Source organism: Hyaena hyaena, unplaced genomic scaffold, assembly GCF_003009895.1.
Source record: "Hyaena hyaena isolate Hyena2069 unplaced genomic scaffold, ASM300989v1 scaffold_261, whole genome shotgun sequence".
Taxonomy (NCBI): domain Eukaryota; kingdom Metazoa; phylum Chordata; class Mammalia; order Carnivora; family Hyaenidae; genus Hyaena; species Hyaena hyaena.
This window is the reverse complement of record NW_024080893.1, coordinates 1,222,154-1,239,842: the sequence shown is the minus strand read 5'-3', so window position 1 is coordinate 1,239,842 and position 17,689 is coordinate 1,222,154. Positions and strand designations below refer to the sequence as shown.

Below are 17,689 nucleotides of genomic sequence, written 5' to 3'. Positions count from 1 at the left end.
CCATAGATCGCGACCTGAGCAGAAGTCAGACACTCAACTGACTGAGCCACTCGGGCACCCCTAGAATAGGAAACTTTAATTTTTAAGGTTCACTCCACTGAGAATATATGAAAGGGTGGACATGGACAGAAGCAGGCAGCCAAGACAGGAGGTTATTACAATAATCCAGGTAAGACAAGATATTGCCTTGAATAAAGAAAGAAGAGTAGGAAGCGGCACAAAGGGAATAATCTAGATATATCCGAAAGGGAAAGCCAAAAGGAATTGATTACAAAGAATGAAGTCAAGGATGACTCCAAGGTTTTAGTCTTAGTAAATGGAAGAATAGAGTTGTCATTTTCAGGGTAAAGAAAAATAGGGAAAAATTAGTTTGTGATTAAGGATCAGAATTTAGGCTTTGAACAGTTTAAGAGATGACTATTAGATATCCAAGAAGAGATACCAATTAGGTAGTTAGATATTCAAATCTCATTCTGTAGCTGCAGATATAAATTTGGTAATCATCAATGTTATAAATGGTATCTGTGGTCGCAAGATGAAGACAGAAAATCAAATGGCTCAAACACTGTGGTCAGAGACCATTAAGAGGCCAAGGAAATATAAAAGAATCCAGTAAAGGAGATTAAAAAAAAGAAGAACCATGAGGCAGGAAAAACAAACAGCCTGTAATCAGGTTTTGTTTTTTTATTAAGGTAAAAGAAAACTCAGTAAGCTTATATGCTGGTGATAATGATATAGAAAACAAAAACTACTGATAGTATAGTAAGGACAGATAACTGCTAGAGCAAAATCCTGAGTAGATGTAAGCAGATGCAGTATACAAGACAGGTTTGGTTTTTGAATAGTTTGGACTTTGGAAAGCATGTTAATACTCTACATATGTAAAAAACAAAATGAGAAAGAATGAGAAGAAGGGAAGCATCTAAAATTGAAAGGAAACTAAAACAAATGAACCTAATTATACTTCAAAAATACTATAAGCATATTCAAGGGGGAGACAGGAAGAAAGGAAGGACAGAGAGACAGATGGACAAAACTATCGGAGTAATTCATGAACACAAATTTGACTCTACATCCTTAGTGGTGGGCAGGATGGGATAAATGGGTCTGGCGTGTGCATGTGGGAGGGGTTAGTGGAGAAAGCAAGGAACATCCTGACTGGTTACGTACAAGACTGTTCTTGATCTCAATGGTATTTACAAAAGGAAAAAAGTGAAAGCACTTAAATGCCCAAGGGGGAATAATCCCTTTACTTATATCATGGTACATACATATCAAATAATACGTGTTGGCAACCATATAAAGAAAATGCCTATGTCATTATGATGAAAATTCAAGGTTCAAAATTACACATACTATGATTTCAATTATGTAAAAAAGTGCACTATAAAATGTCAAATATCAAGAGTACCTTTGGCTGGTAAGATTTGAGATTTCCTGATCTTTATACTTTTCTAAATGTTTAAACGTTCTAATAAGGAGTATATGTCATTTTTACAAAGACAAAAGTTCATCAGAAACCCAAAAGACAGGCCTTATGAGAGTAACAGTGAATGATGAAAAGATTAAAATACATGTCATAAACAAGAAATTATACCTTTAATTTAGTACATACTAAAGGGACAACATCTGCAAAGAGCATGGGCCTTAAAGTCACACAAGTACGTTTGAATTCTTGTTTAGCTACTTACTGTGATACCTCTCTCCTTCAGTTTGCTCATCTATATGGGGAAAATAACACCAACCTCACCAACTCTAGTGAGGATTAAAGATAATATGGAAAGTACCTGGTACAAAACAGATATGCAAATAAGAGTTCTCTTTGTCCTTCCCTCTTTCTATTCAGATTAAATTATGAACACATTGATTATAGTTTTTAATTGAACCAATATCAAAAGTTCATATTTATCCAAATAATACTTCAGAATAGCCAAGCTATAGAGTTAATCTTGAAAACATCATCTATTAAACTATATTAAATGGAAATCAGAAGACATATTGATAACTTACATTCACAGCTATTAAAAAGCTGATTCACTATATTGGGTAAGCAATTATATATATAATTATTTATTTTCCATTATTCATATATTAGGTTTAATTTACATATATTATAATTTTGCACAAATGTTTCCCCAATCATTTGTTAATATGTTTCTTCCAAAAACAGAAACAGAATGATTCTTCAGCAACATTTGTCATAATTTAATTATAAAAGGACACTTTCATTAAGTATATATACTAAGCAAACAAAAGGATGAAAACTCATGAAAGAGTATCAAGGCACGGAAGAGGTATTTTTCTACCTATGCTTTTTCCAAGTGTTGCTACAACTCTTCGAACTAAATTGCCATCTGAAAACCCAGATAATTGTATTACTCTACTGAAAAGCATAGTTGAGAAGGGCCTGATCCTAAAGAGAATAAACTGTTATCTGAAATAAACCACTACTGCTCACTAAAGAACCATTTAAAGCTCTAAGCACTTATGTAAACATTTTAAAACCAAACTTTAAAAAATATGGCAGAAATGTAAGCCAATGAATTAAATTTCTGAATAATTTATTGGCTGAAGATGAAGGGAGGAGTAGGAGAAATGAAGCATAACATATATATAAAACCAATATAGATGTTAACAAAGACTCAAAACGAGGAAAAAGGAGAAAGCTGATTGACCTGAATATATTAAAGCCATAACAGCACAGAAGAAAGTCATAAAAAGGGCACAACTCTTACTGACTTTTTTTATTTTTCAAATTCAGAAACACAGTTTCATTACTATGTACATTATTACGGCAGGCAAAGAGGTTTATTTTAAAATAAACATGTGTCCTTCACTCTAACACTAGTATCCTATGAATATTTATTTTAAGAGACAGAATGTGTGCGTGAGTGCAGCAGGGGCAGAGAGAGAGAATTCCAAGCAGGGTCCAGGCTATCAGTGCAGAGCCTGATGCCAGGCTCGATCCCACGAACTATGAGATGATGACCTGAACCAAAGCCAAGAGGTGGACCCTTGGGTTGCCTGGGTGGCTCAGTCGGTTAAGCGTCCGACTTTTGGCTCAGGTCGAGATCTCACGGTTCATGGGTTCGAGCCCTGCGTCAGGCTCTGCTGACAGCTCAGAGCCTGGAGCCTGTTTCAGATTCTGTATCTCCCTCTCTCTGGCCCTCCCCTGCTCATGCTGTCGCTGTCTCTCTCTCTCTCTCTCTCTCTCTGTCTCTCTCTCTCTCTCTGGAGCCTGTTTCATATTCTGTGTCTCCCTCTCTCTGGCCCTCCCCTGCTCATGCTGTCGCTGTCTCTCTCTCTCTCTCTCTCTCTCTCTCTCTGTCTCTCACACAAATTTAAAACAAAACAAAACATTAAAAAAAAAAAAAGAGTGGGACCCTCAACCCTACCATGAGAAAAATTTTAATGAAAATGTATATATTTTATTGGTTAATTTTATTGACTTTAACAATGTAACAATTTAAAACATACTTAAAATATGAAAACAGGATTCCACTTTATCCAACATTTTCTTAAATACACATAATACATGAAAATACATTTACTAGTTTATTCAGTAGTGACAACAAAAGTATCTAACTAGAGAAATAAAATTTCCAGGCAAATGGAAAGAATGCATTTAATTTAGATTATGCATTTTATTACATGCAAAAGCACTGTGCTAAACAGACATTTATGGCAAAACAAAGTCCATAATCAAAGATTTATAATTTGCTTAAGATAACAGGCCATAAATGCACAAAAAGTCAACAATTCCAGCTCTGTAGGAATAAAAATGCCACTTACTACACAACCTCTCTCTCTTTTGGTTTCCTTATTTGTGAAATGAAGATAACAATAATACCTGCTTTCATGGGGCTGTTTTGAGGATTAACTGATTTAAAATATATAAAATGCTAGGTAATGTCCCTAATACACAGGAAAACTCAGGGAGTGTTAGTTATTATTAATACAAAGACAGAGGATATGAACACAGAAACCTTATTATGATGAGTAGTGAAAATTTTTCAAAAAACTTTTTTGGCTTAATAAAACACTAGGTATGCAATATATCATGAATAAAAAAGCAAGCATAAATTTACTATAAAACCATAAATGTTAACATAAATTTTAGTCATGATTTCTTTGAACTTTCATCAGATCTATTCTACAGCTATATCATAAAAACAAGGATCATAAAGTTGTTTCATTTGCTAAAGCAACCTGAAACAGATTTCTGAAATGTACCATCTCCAGGTTAAACACAATACTTGGGGAGTAGAATCATAAACTCTCAGAACTCAAAAGAATCTCATCACAGTTTATAAATCCTTTTCTGACCCAGTTACCTATCTTCTACACCCAGATCTTTGCAATCATATAATAAAACCCTGGGACATTCTTTTCAAACCTCATCAGTAAATCTACATTTCTTGAGTTATTCACTTTGTCCTGACATTGTGTACGATTCCAATTATTGAACATGTTATTAATGATTCACATCAATATCTGCTCTTCTTCTAAACTTAATAATTGGCTCTGCTACTTGATAATTATTTTCTTAAATAAGAGTTGTAACTAAAAATAATCACTTTTTAAAAAAATATCATAATGTTTATTTTTGAGAGAGAGAGAGACAGAAAGAAACAGGTCACAAGCAGAAGAGCAGAGAAAGAGGGAGACACAGAATCTAAAGCAGGCTCTAGGCTCCAAGTTATCAGCACAGAGCTCATCATGGGTCACAAACCCATGAACCATGAGACTGTGACCTAAGCTGAAGTCAGACGCATAACCAACTGGGCCACATAGGTGGCCCTCCCCTCCACTTCTTTTCTTTCCTTTCCTTTTCTTTCCTTTTCCTTCCTTTCTTTCTTCTGAATGGTTTAACTGCCAAATAGCTGGAAATGATGATTGGTTTAAGAAAAAGTCCCAAATCAATACAGCTTTTATTGCATCTTTAAAATATCACAAATGAGGGGCACCTGAGTGGTTCAGTCGGTTAAGCATCCTACTTCGGCACAGGTCATGATCTCATGGTCCAGCAGTTTGAGCCCCACTTTGGGCTCTGTGCTGACAGCTCAGAACCTGGAGTCTGGTTTGGATTCTGTGTCTCCCTCTCTTGTTGCCCCTCCCCCATGTGCTCTCTCTCTGTCTCTCAAAAATGAATAAATGTTAAAAAAAAAATGAAAATACATAAAACAAAATATCACAAATAAGTCTGAAAAATCATCCAGCATCTTGCTGTTCCTGTGGCTGGAAAACTTAAACTTTTACCTTATTCATCAGCCTGCTGAACTGTTCCTTTTTCAGAAACATAGATACCATCCAAAAATTTTCTGATATGCTTGTTGTGTAACTGTTGTGGCTTGTTGAATCAGAGCAGCTGAGTTTGATACAAGTTCAATGTTATTTCCTTCAAGAATTAACCCACCTTTCTGGCTTGTGATACAGCACAAGCAACACCTGGCCTCATCTATATATATATTTTTCACCCAAGAAATTTGGATTTCAACAAAAGAACCATTCTCCTGAATAACAACAATGATGGAGAAGTAAACATACACAGACATCACGTAATGGAAGCCCAGTGTAATGCCTTTGATCATGTTTTGTACATGACTATAGACAGTGCAAACAATAGCTAGTTCTTTTCTATTTCCCCACCATCTGTCAATTTAGAGCCTCTTCTTTTTCTCTCCAAGACTGAATTCTACATTCACGTAACTGAAAAGTCCATTCACAGGGTTCCTCAGGGGCTCTTTACAATAACAGTGCATCCCTTCTGAGTGATGTTGACATTTTCTGGAATGTATGAAGTCTGATTGCTGAGAATGGTCTTCATTCTCACAGCAGATGTGGCAAAGAGCAGAAATAATCATTTCTATTCTGTAATATTTCATGCAACAGCATGAACAGCTAGATTTTACAAGGAATTTAACAATGCATGTTAAATTATTTGATTATGAAACTTATAATCTGAAGTTCTTGGATAGACTTCAAGGGGTCCAAAATATTTTATAATATTTTCAAAGGAGGCTTTTAGAATCAAAAAAAGGTAAAGACAGCCACTGTATTAAGGAAAAAGAATTAATTTTAACCATCCAGAAAATAAGCTTCAATATTATAGTTTGATTTTCAATATTGTTATTTAATATAATTAACTTATTATTTATAAATAAACACCTCTAGGGTGGCTGCCCAGCTACCAGCAACTCTATCTTCCCAGAGAAAAGCTATAAATACAGGAGAAAGGTGAATACCTAAGACATTTTAACATACTTCCATGGGTACAGCTAATTGATCTAGAAGTTGAAAAGGCATCTAGGCTGTTTAATCAGATTCTTTCCTTCAGAAATTTGAAACTAAAACACTATCTTAGTATCAAGATGATAAATAATAAAGGAGTAAGACTGACAGAGAAACATAGATCCAGTATTTTATAACTTAAAGGCACCATAAAGGTGCCTGGGTGGCTAAGCAATTGCTTAAGCGTGCGAGTTTGGCTCAGGTCATGAGCTCACGATTTGTGACTTCAAACTCCCATAGTTGGGCTCTCTGCTGTCAGCACACAGCCCAATTTGGATCCTGTCTCCCTCTTACTTTGCCCCTCCCACTCATGCGCACACACTCTCTCTCTCTCAAAAATAGTTAAAAAATACATATTTTAAAAAAAGTACTTAAAGGTACCATAAAGATTCTTCTCCCATCATTGTTCCATTCTCCTAAACTGCACCCAACTCAGACCTATGAAATAAACTACTAAGAGAAATCACTGGTATCTCAATACTGTGCCTCCCCACAAAGATTAAATTCTCACTGTATATGGAACTATTACAAACCCAGTATCTATGCTTAAGCAAAATTTCTAACTTTTGCTTGATTTTATTCAAAACAGTATTTCTAGAAAAGAACAAAGTACCTTAAGACTACATGTTAGGTCACACAAGAGAGGATGTTCCTGAAGAGACTTCCCAAAATCTGATAGACTACCAAGTCCTTTGGCTAGGAATATTAAGTTATTAATCTGCAACTAATTATATCCTTCCATGGTCCATGGACTTCATCAGGCAGACATAAGATCACTCTATTCAAAACTAAGAAAAATAGAGGAGGCTTTTCTAAAGAAACCCATATTTCCTCATTTTCTCCATTATCTAATGCTATTTTTTCACCCCAGTTACACCTTTTAATCTGGCACTCTCCTCTTAGGGCTACTTGCTTTCTTGCCCTACTCTATGCTGTATTATCTTTAGGCTCAAAAAAGTGAACTAGTTATTTTCAAAAATATTGATATAAGTTAGGTCAAGAAATACATTTTATGTTACAGCCAGGTACTTACAGACACACCAATTAAAATGAAAATTTCACGGAGCAATAGTTTAATACAGTCTGATATTTTCTATTCTATCTCATTCTTTTCAAAAGTGATTACAACCTACCACAGAGATTTCACAAGGCAAGTATAACTCACAGTTTAACAAAACTATGTAAGAAGTACATCATGACTAAGTATGAAAATTGGTTTAACATTCAAAAATCAACCAATGTAATTTATCATATTAAAAAGTAAAATCACATGATGATTCAACTAGACATAAAAAAGCACTGGACAAAAGTCAACAGCATGCATGGAAAAACAACTCTCAACAAACTAGGAACAGAAGAGAATTTCCTCCAAACTACAGAGGACATCTATGAAAATCCTACAGCTAAAATCATACTTAAAGATGAAAGACTAGGGGTGTCTGCATGGCTCAGTCAGTTAAGTGTCCAACTTCGGCTCAGATCATGATTTCACAGTTCGTGGGTTCAAGCCCTGCGTTGGGCTCTGTGCTGACAGCCAGCTCAGAGTCTGGAGCCTGTTTCAGATTCTGTATCTCCCTCTCTCTCTGGCCCTCCCCTGCTCATGCTTGCTCGCTCTCGTGCTCTCTCTCTCTCTCTCTAACTCTGAGAAATAAATAAAACAGTAAAAAAAAAAGAAAAGATGGAAGACTAAAATGCTTTGCTCCTAAGACAGAGACAAGGCAAGGATATCTGCTCTTACCACTTCTATTCAGGTTCTAGGCAACACAATAAGGCAAGAAAAAAAAAAAGACATGCTGTTTAGCAAAGAAGTAAAACAGCCTTTTTTCTTCAGACAACATGATCATCTGTATAGAAAACCATACAGAATCTTTTTTAAAAGGCTATAAGAACTAATAAATGAGTTAAGCAAGGTTACAGGACATAAGAACAGTAGGAAAAAATAAAATTAATTGAAGGGACATAGGAACCAAGTGAAAGAATGAAGTCCCAATGGAACAATTTGGTCAAGAAACTATATTATTAGATTATAACTCAAAATGTAAAATAAATATACATGAGTCCACATAGATATAAATACATGACTGAGTAAATAACTGGGAGATAAGAGTAAATCTCCCATACAAAAAATTTCCAAATAACTTATTTTTTTCTTTATTCCAATCTCAGGGAAGTGGAACATAACCCTTTACTCCTTTTGTGTGTGGCTTTTCTTTCCAAAGTATACAGTATGAAAGTGAGCAAAAGAGTAACTTTATGGTGAGAATCTGATAAAGGCCAACATCAACAATATGACATGTTGATAGTATGTACTTTTGATATGACATAATAAAAATGGCATTTTTCCTGTGATCTTTTTGCCAAAAACCCACAATCCATTCTAATCATGAGAGAAAACACTACACAAATATTGACTGAGAGATACTGAACAAAATATCTAACCATTATTACTGAAAACTCTCAAGACCATCAAAATGGAGGAAAGTATGGGAAACTGTCACACCCAGGAGAAGTCTAAAACAACATGATCACTAGACATGATGTGATATTCACAATGAGATCCTGGAACAAAAAACAGATGTTAGGTAAAAATTAAGGAAATTCAAATAAAGTACAAGCTACACTTAATAATAATTTATAAATATTAGTTCATTAATTGAGACAAATGTACCATACTAACATATTAATAATATAAAGAGATGGACTCCAATGCTATTGAATCCTGTCCTTTTCATTTTTTAAAAATAGACCATAAAAAGCTATTTCTTAAAATCTTGTTTTTCTCAACCACAGAATATCTGTCATGTATACCTTATTTCAAAAGGGTAAATGAAAAGCTCTAATGACTCAAGAAAATTGTTTGAGAGCATAAACCCAAAGCATAACACAGAAAAATTCTTATTAAAACTATGAGAAGCCTAATAAAAATCTTTGCTACAAGTCTCTCAACCAATAATACTTCTTGATTCATAAAAATTTTCAGAATTTCTTATATGCATATTTTTGTTATTAGGAACTTAGCAGAGAACATTGTGCAGGGGCATAAATGGCTGCCTCGGGACTGCTGCCCAGAATAAATATTTACAAACCTGCCAACTTGGCACTAAGTTTTATAGAATGAATGCAAACAAGAAATCCAAAGCCTATTTTCTTTTACCACAGAAAAATATTTTTAATAGAGACTTTCAGCACAGAAACTGACCAGTATATCTTAGTAAAATGAGATAAATGCACAGTTTTAATTGCATTAATGGTAATCCCTCTACAAAAATAAAAACTGCAATAGAGGGGTGCCTGGTGGCTCAGTTGGTTGGGTGTCCGACTCAGCTCAGGTCATGATCTCATGGCTTGTGAGTTCAAGCCCCATATTGGGCTCTGTACTGACACCTTAGAGCCTGGAGCCTGCTTTGGATTCTGTGTCCCTCTCTCCCTCTACCCCTCCTCCACTTGTGCTCTCTCTCTCAAGAATAAATAAAACGTTAAAAAAATTTTTTTAAATAACTACAGTAGAGGAAATCACACACACAAACAATAGGGGAGATGTGATGTGAAGTATATGAAAACTCTCTGTATTATCTTTAGCACTTTCCTATAAGCCTGAAAGTATTCCAAAATAAAAATCTTATTTGAAAAGGTCATGTAAGTTGCATATAGAAGGCTTATTTATTTTTGTCGTATGTAAATTCCACTAAAAAAACATAACTTATTTTCATGTGCTAACAGCAATCAGCAACTGAAAATTTTAAAGTACCACTTACATTGATACGACAGGTATAAAATTTTTAGGGATAAATCTGACAAATGGTATATAAGACCTATACACTAAAAACTATAAAATGTTGATGAAATTTTAAAATACATAAATAAATGGAGAAATAAACACATAGGTAGATCAAAAGACTCAATATTTTTTAGGATGTCAAATTTCTTCAGATAGATTTATAGACCCCAAGCAAAATACCCAGCAGGCTTTTTGGTAGAAACAGGCTGATTCTGAAATTTATATAAATATGTAAGATGTAGAATGTCAAACTAACTTTAAAAAAGATTGAACTTTAAAAAAGATGAACAGAGTTGGAGGCCTTATACTACCAATTTCAATACTTCTTAAAAAGCTACACTGGGGCACATGGCTGGCTCAGTCAGTAGAGCATGCAACTCTCTATCTCGGGGGTCATGAGTTCAAGCCCCGCATTGGGCAAAGAGCTTATAAAAAAAAAAAAAAAAACTACAGCATTTAAGATGGTCTGAGATTAAAGACAGACAAATGAACAACAGAACAAAATAGGAGTCCTGAAATAGAACCAAATTTATAGCAAGGGGATTTTCAACAAACGTGCAAAAGCAAATCAATGAGAAAAAGTATTTTTATTTTTTTAATTAAAAAAAAATTTTTAATGCTTATTTATTTTTGAGAGACAGCGAAAGTGTGTGAGCAGGGGAGGTGCAGAAAGAGAGGGAGACACAGAATCTGAAGCAAGCTCCAGGCTCTGAGCTGTCAGCACAAAGCCCATCGTGGGGCTCGAATTCATGAACCATGAGATGATGACCTCAACCGAAGTCGGAGGCTTAACCGACTCAGCCACTCAGGCACCCCAAGAAAAAGTATTTTTAATAAACTGTGTTAGAACAACTGTATAGTCACTGCCAATAGGAAAAAAAAAGAAAAGAAACTTGATACATCACACAATAAAGAAACATTTAAATATAACCAGATCACAGACCAAAATCTAAGAACTGAATCTATGAAGCTGCTATAAAATAAATAAAGTAGAAAATCTTGGTGATCTTGGGCCTGGCAAAGATTTCTTTAATGTGACAAAAACATGCACAGATCATAAAACTGAAAAACCAATACATTACATTTTATCAAAATTAAAAACCCCATCCATCAAAAACACTGTTACTAAAGGAGAAGCCACAGAGAGGGAGAAAATATTTATGAAATGTGTTTGAAAAAGGACTTGTATCTACAGTACATAAAAAAAATCCTGCAACTCAAGACTAAGAAAACTCATTAATAAAACAGACAAAAGATTTAAACAGACCCTCAAACCAAAGAAGACATATAGATGGAAGATAAGCAGATGAAAAGATGTACAATACAGCCAGTCAATTGGGAATTGCAAATTAAAAACCACAGTAACATATCATTACTTAACACTAAAATGAGAAAATTAAGAAGACTGACAATAATGAGTATTGTTGAAGATGTGGAGCAACTGGAATTCTCATCTTACATTCTTGCTGGTGAGAACATAAAATGTACCCTTTGGAAAGCTGTTCACCAGTTCCTTAAAAACTTACTTACGTACCCATCTATAACCCAACCATTTACTCCTAGGCATTTACTCAAGGGGGAAAAAAAAACAAACCAACATGTATCCCCATGTTACCCAATTGCAATTAGCAGACTTTATATTAAACTCTGGGTTTCCTAATTTTGTTGAAACACTGGAAGAACTGACACAACTAGACATGTATCTTTCATGGAATAAAACTGAGCAATGATTAGGCTCTTGTGTGCCTTAGACAAATAAGACATAATGACAACTTTCAAAAACCTCACAGTTTGTTGTTACACATAAGCACGTAAGCAAGTCATGGTAGTCCATTACAGTTTTACTACATGCCAAACACTATGTGACAGACGTTACAATAAAAATGAAAATAGAATAAGATGGAGGTACAAGAGAAGTGGTAATCATTTGCTAAAAATACTGTTTTGGGAAGGCTTCACAGAGAAGAACTTGAGCTATGTTTCTTAAGAGTAAAGGTTCTTCCAGGTGAATAGGGGAAAGGAGGACATTTTAGGCACAGCCAACTACATGTTCATGGTTATAGGATCACACAGAGTAGACATGGTTGAAGTATAAGTCATCAGGCAGTTTGTGAAGAAATAGCATGCCTTTGAAAGATGGACTGAAGCCAGATCACGAAGGACTCTTGTATCCAATGCTGAGGAATAAGAATTTCATCCTATACATCAGTATTGTTCCCACAGTGCTCCTAAGGAGACTGCTCATGATTCAACATAGCTGGGAGAACAAATAAGAAAGGGAAAAAAATATAATAGCTGATTACCCCAGTTACTGATTCAACTAAATTACTAAAAGATAATTTATGAACTAACCTGATCTTTGCTCTGTTAACAAGGAGTCCTACTTTTGCCTATTTTATGTAGTTAGGTTCTTTTTAAAAATTTGTTTGAACAAAAAATTCTATTATAAACAAATTTATTTTTAAAAAAGCTTGAACATAGGCCATTACAAATTTTCTACCAATACCTTATACACTACATAACAAAACAAAAGATAAAAATCATATGATCTCTAAATAGATGCAGAAAAAGCATTTGACAAAATTCAACATCTATTTGTGATAAAAACCCTCACTAAAGTGGGTATAGAAGAAATCTACCCCTCAACATAATATAGGCTCTCTGACAAATCCACAGGTAGCATCATACTCAAAAGTGAAAAGCTGAAGAGTTTTCCTCTAAGATCAAGCGCAAGACAATGATGTCCATTCTCACTTTTATTCAAAATAGTATGGAAGTCCTAGCCATAGCAGTTAGTCAAGAAGAATTGGAAAGGAAGAAATACAATTGTTAATTTGTAAATGACATAAAACAATACATAGAAAACATGAAAGATTCCACACAAAAAAACTACTAATACCAACTAATAAATAAAAATTAACATACAGAAGTAGGTTGTACTAATAATGACCTATCAGAAAGAAATTAAGAAAACAATCCCACTTACAAGTATACCAAAAAGAATATCTAGGAATAAATTTTATCAGGGAGTGAAAGACATATAGTATATTCTGTAAGACCTTGATGAAAGAAATTAAAGACAGCAAAAACAAATGGAAAGATATTCTGTGCTCAGGGAATGAAAGAATTAATACTGTTAAAATGTCCATATTACCCAAAGAAATCTACAGATTCAATGCAATCCCCATCAAAACACCAATTGCATTTTTCACACAACCAAAACAAAGAATCCCAAAACTTGCATGGATCCATGAAAAGACCCTTAACAGTCAAAGCAATCTTTGAAAACAAAGCTGCAGATTATCACGCTTTCTAACTTCAAATACTACACAGCTGTAGTAATCAAAACAGTATGGTACTGGCATATATCAGTGGAACAGAAAACAGAGCTCAGAAATAAACCCACACATTACATGTTCAATTTATCTATGACAAAGAAAGCAAGAATATAAAATGGGGAAAAATAGTCTCTTCAATAAATGGTACTGAGGGGGCGCCTGGGTGGCTTAGTCGGTTAAGCGTCCGACTTTCGCTTAGGTCATGATCTCGCGGTTCGTGGGTTCGAGCCCCGTGTCGGGCTCTGTGCTGACTGCCAGCTCAGAGCCTGGAGCCTGTTTCAGAGTCTGTGTCTCCCTCTCTCTCTGACCCTCCCCTGCTCATGCTGTCTCTCTCTCTCTCCTAGAAATAAATAAATAAATAAATAAATAAAAATTAAAAAATAAATGGTACTGGGAAAACTGGACAGCCACATGCAAAAAAATCAAACTGGACCACAGAAACAAACTCAAAATGAATTAAGGACTTGAATGTGAGGGCAGAAACCACGAAATCCCAAGGGAAAAAATAGATAAGCCCTTTAATATTGGTCTTACCCACATTTTTTTGAGCCAGTCTTCTCAGGTAAGAACAAAAGCTAAAAATCATATCAACAACCTAACTGAATGGAAGACATTTACAAATTATATATCTGATAAGGGATTAATATCCAAAATATTAACTTACACAACTTAATACGTATATGTTTTAAAAACCCTATTTAAAAATGAAGAAAGGATTTGAATAAATATTCTCCTAAGGAAGGCATACAAGTGGCCAATTGACATATGAAAAGATGCTCAATATCACTAATCATCAGGGAAATGCAAATCAAAAGCACAAGGAGATACCACCTCATACCAGTCAGATTAGCTGTTATCAAAAAGACAAAAAAAAATAACAGGTATTGGTAAGGATGTGAAGAAAAAGAAACCTTCACAAACTGTTGGTAGGAATGTAAAGTGGTACAGCCATTATGTAAAGCAATATGGAGGCACCTCAAAAAATTAAAATTAGAACTACTACACAATCCATCAATTATACTCCTAGGTTATCCAAAAAAAACCAACAACCACCAATTCAAAGACATATATGCATATCTATGTTCACCGCAGCATTATTTACAATAGCCAAGGTAAGAAAGCAATCTAACTGTCCATCAATAGATGAATGGAAAAATAAGATGTAGTGTATACACACAATGGAATATTACTCAGCGATAAAGAAGAATGGAATCTTGACATTTAAAACATGGATGGACCTAGGTTTTATGTTACAAGAAGTAACTCAAAGTCAAATACCATTGAATTTCACTTATATGTGTAATCTAAAAAGCAAAGCAAATGAACAAACAAAAAAGAAAGAGACTCACAGATGTAGGAAGCAAGCAAGCAGACTGGAGAAGGGTTGGGGAATGGGCAAAATAGGTGAAGGGGTTTAAGAGGTACATATTTCCAGTTACAACATAAGTAAGCTATGGGGACGTAATGTACACCATAAGTACTATAGCCAACAATATTGTGACAATTTTGTACGGTGACAGATGGTAACTTTACTTATTGTGGAGATTGTTTTATAATGTACAGTATAAAAATTTCACCATGATGTAGACCTGAAACTAATGGGATATTGTGTGTCAATTATATTTCAATTAAAAAATGAAGATTTTGAGAAGAGTTAAGACTGTGGAGGAGTAGGGAGACCCTAAGTTTGCCTTCTACCTCAAATACAGCTAGATAAATATCAAATCATTCTGAACACCCAAGAAATCAATCAGAGGTCTTAAAGAACAAAGCTACAAGCAGAAAACACCAATGGAAGGTAGGTGCAGCAGAGTTGATTTGGGGGAGAAAAATGCCAAAGTTCCAGCAAAGAAGAGAGCACCCAGATCACAGAGAGAGGTGTGAGAGAGAATGAGAGAGAAAAGATTAAAAAAAAAAAAAAAAAGTTAAAACACACACAGGGACCTGCACAAGAAAACTGTTCCCCAAAACTACTGACTGGAAAAAAGAGGAGGGTTTAAATACTATCAACTTTTATAAACAGTCAACTGCAGAGTCTGAAGTTTGGGAAGTTAGTGCCATTGCCAGGATCACACCTGGCACTGGCACTGCTTGGGAGAAAAGAGGGTGGAGCCCTAGAAGCTGGCCAGGCAGTCTCAGACCTCTTGAGTGCAAGGGGAGTAGCAGTTCCCCTGCTTAGACTGCATTTGGTAGAGGTGATACAGGCTGTCCGCAGGCAAAGGACCCTGCTGGCACCATCAAGCTACCCCATTCACTGGCATAGGAACAAAGACAGTGGTTGAGAGCAGCAAACCCTGGCGCTGGCTGTGTTTTGCAATTTACCATAAAATCCAAATACTGTGCAGTTGCACAACTGTTTTCTGGGACAAACCAGCACAGGTTAAAGTGCAGCAAAACCATCCCCCAGAGGAACGGCGTGGGTCTGCTACACTGGATTCGCTGAAGTATAGTTTTGAAACACAGCTGCACAGGATATAAAACATAGGAGTGCTGGCAGGTTGGCACCTCAAAGACAGGGAGAGGGCAGAGATCTAACAGAGGCCAGGGACACAGGGGGGCAATTTTTGTTCATCTATGAAGGCTTCCTAGGGAGTATCTGGCATGGGCTTCTTTACCCAAAGATGAGAGAGTAGGGCGAAGCAATATTCACCCCTCGCCCACCAGCATTGATGGACCTCAGTGAGACAAAAACAGGACCACCAAATGAAGACCAGAGCCACTTACACTAAGCCCTGGCCCCTTGCACTCAGCAAATGCCATCTCCTCTAGGGCAAGTGCACCAGAGAATCAGAGCAGCGGGCCCCTCCCACAGATGACCAGCACAAACCTCTCAGAAGCACCAAGTCTACTGATCATAGAGTGCTGCAAAGCATCAGCTCTTGGAGAAACTGGATCTAGCTTCATTTGGGTTTGTTTTGTTTTTGTTTTTGTTTTTGATACAGAAAGAATAATTTTAACTTTATTTTTAATTAGTTTAAATTTTTAAATCTTTTTGGGTTTTTTTTTCCTATCAAGCTTCTCTTAACAAGACCAAAACACATCCAGGATCTAGCTTTCTTTATTCTTTTTTAACTTTTAAATTTATCTTATTTTTCATTTTATTTTTTTGACCCCCAAAATGACAAGACAGAAGAATTCACCACAAAAGAAAAAACAGGAAGAAATGACAGCCAAGGATTTAATCAGTAGAAATATAAGTAAGATGCTCCAACTAGAATAAAACAACAATTATAAGGATTCTAGCTGGGCTTGAAAAGAGCACAGAAGATGCTAGAGAATCCTTTACTGCAGACATAAAAGAACTAAAATCTAGTCAATTAAAAATGTTATAACCGAGATGCAAACCTGAATGGATGCCACGAGAACAAAAATGGATGAAGCAGAGGAATGAATCAGTGATATAGATAAAATTATGGTAAATAATGAAGCTGGAAATAAAAGAGAAACAAAGGTAATAGATTACAGAGACGGACTTTGGGAACTCAGCAACTTATGAAAACATAATAAATATTTGTACCATAAGAGTCCCAGAAGATGAAGAGAGAGAGAAGGAGAAGGTTTATTTGAACAAATTATAGCTGAAAACTTCCATAATCTGGGGAGAGACATCAAAATCCAAGAGCACAGAGAACTCCCATTAAATTCAACAAAAGCTGGCCAAGGCATATCATACAGTCAAATTCATAAAATACAGAGAAGGAAGAAATACGGACAGCAACAAGGGAAAAATAAGTCCTTCACCTACAGGGAAGACAGATCAGGTTAGCACCAGATCTGTCCACAGAAACTCGGCAGGCCAGAAGAGAAAGGCAGGATATACTCAACTGCTGAAGGGATATAATATGCAGCCAAGAATACCTTATCCAACAAGGCTGTCATTCAGAACAGAAAGAGAGATAAAGAGTTTCCCAGACCAAAAAACAACAACAACAACAACAACAACAAAAACCTAAAAGAGTTCATGACCACTAAACCAGCCCTGCAAGAAATATTAAGGGGGACTTTAAGGGGGACACTTTGAGTTGGGGGGAAAACTAGAAAGGAACAAAAAAAGAAAAAAGGAACAAAAACTAGAAAGAAACAGAGAACATCAAAAGAACCAACTTTACAGGTAACACAATGGCACTAAATTCATATCTTTAAACAATCACTCTGAATGTAAATTACTAAATGCTCCAATCAAAAGACGTACAGTATCAGAATGAATAAAAAAAAAGATCCATTATACGCTGCCTACAAAACTCATTTTATTTATTGTTTTAAAAACCTTATTTATTTTTTT

General features: G+C 35.4%; 1 protein-coding gene and 1 pseudogene across 2 annotated transcripts in view; both read right to left on the bottom strand.

The window, feature by feature from the left end:
- Positions 1–17,689, bottom strand: part of UHRF1BP1L (UHRF1 binding protein 1 like) — a 106,739-nt gene that overhangs the window by 70,053 nt on the left and 18,997 nt on the right. The gene's annotated exons all lie outside the window — the stretch shown is intronic.
- On the bottom strand, positions 5,261–5,827 carry LOC120240756 (annotated as a pseudogene).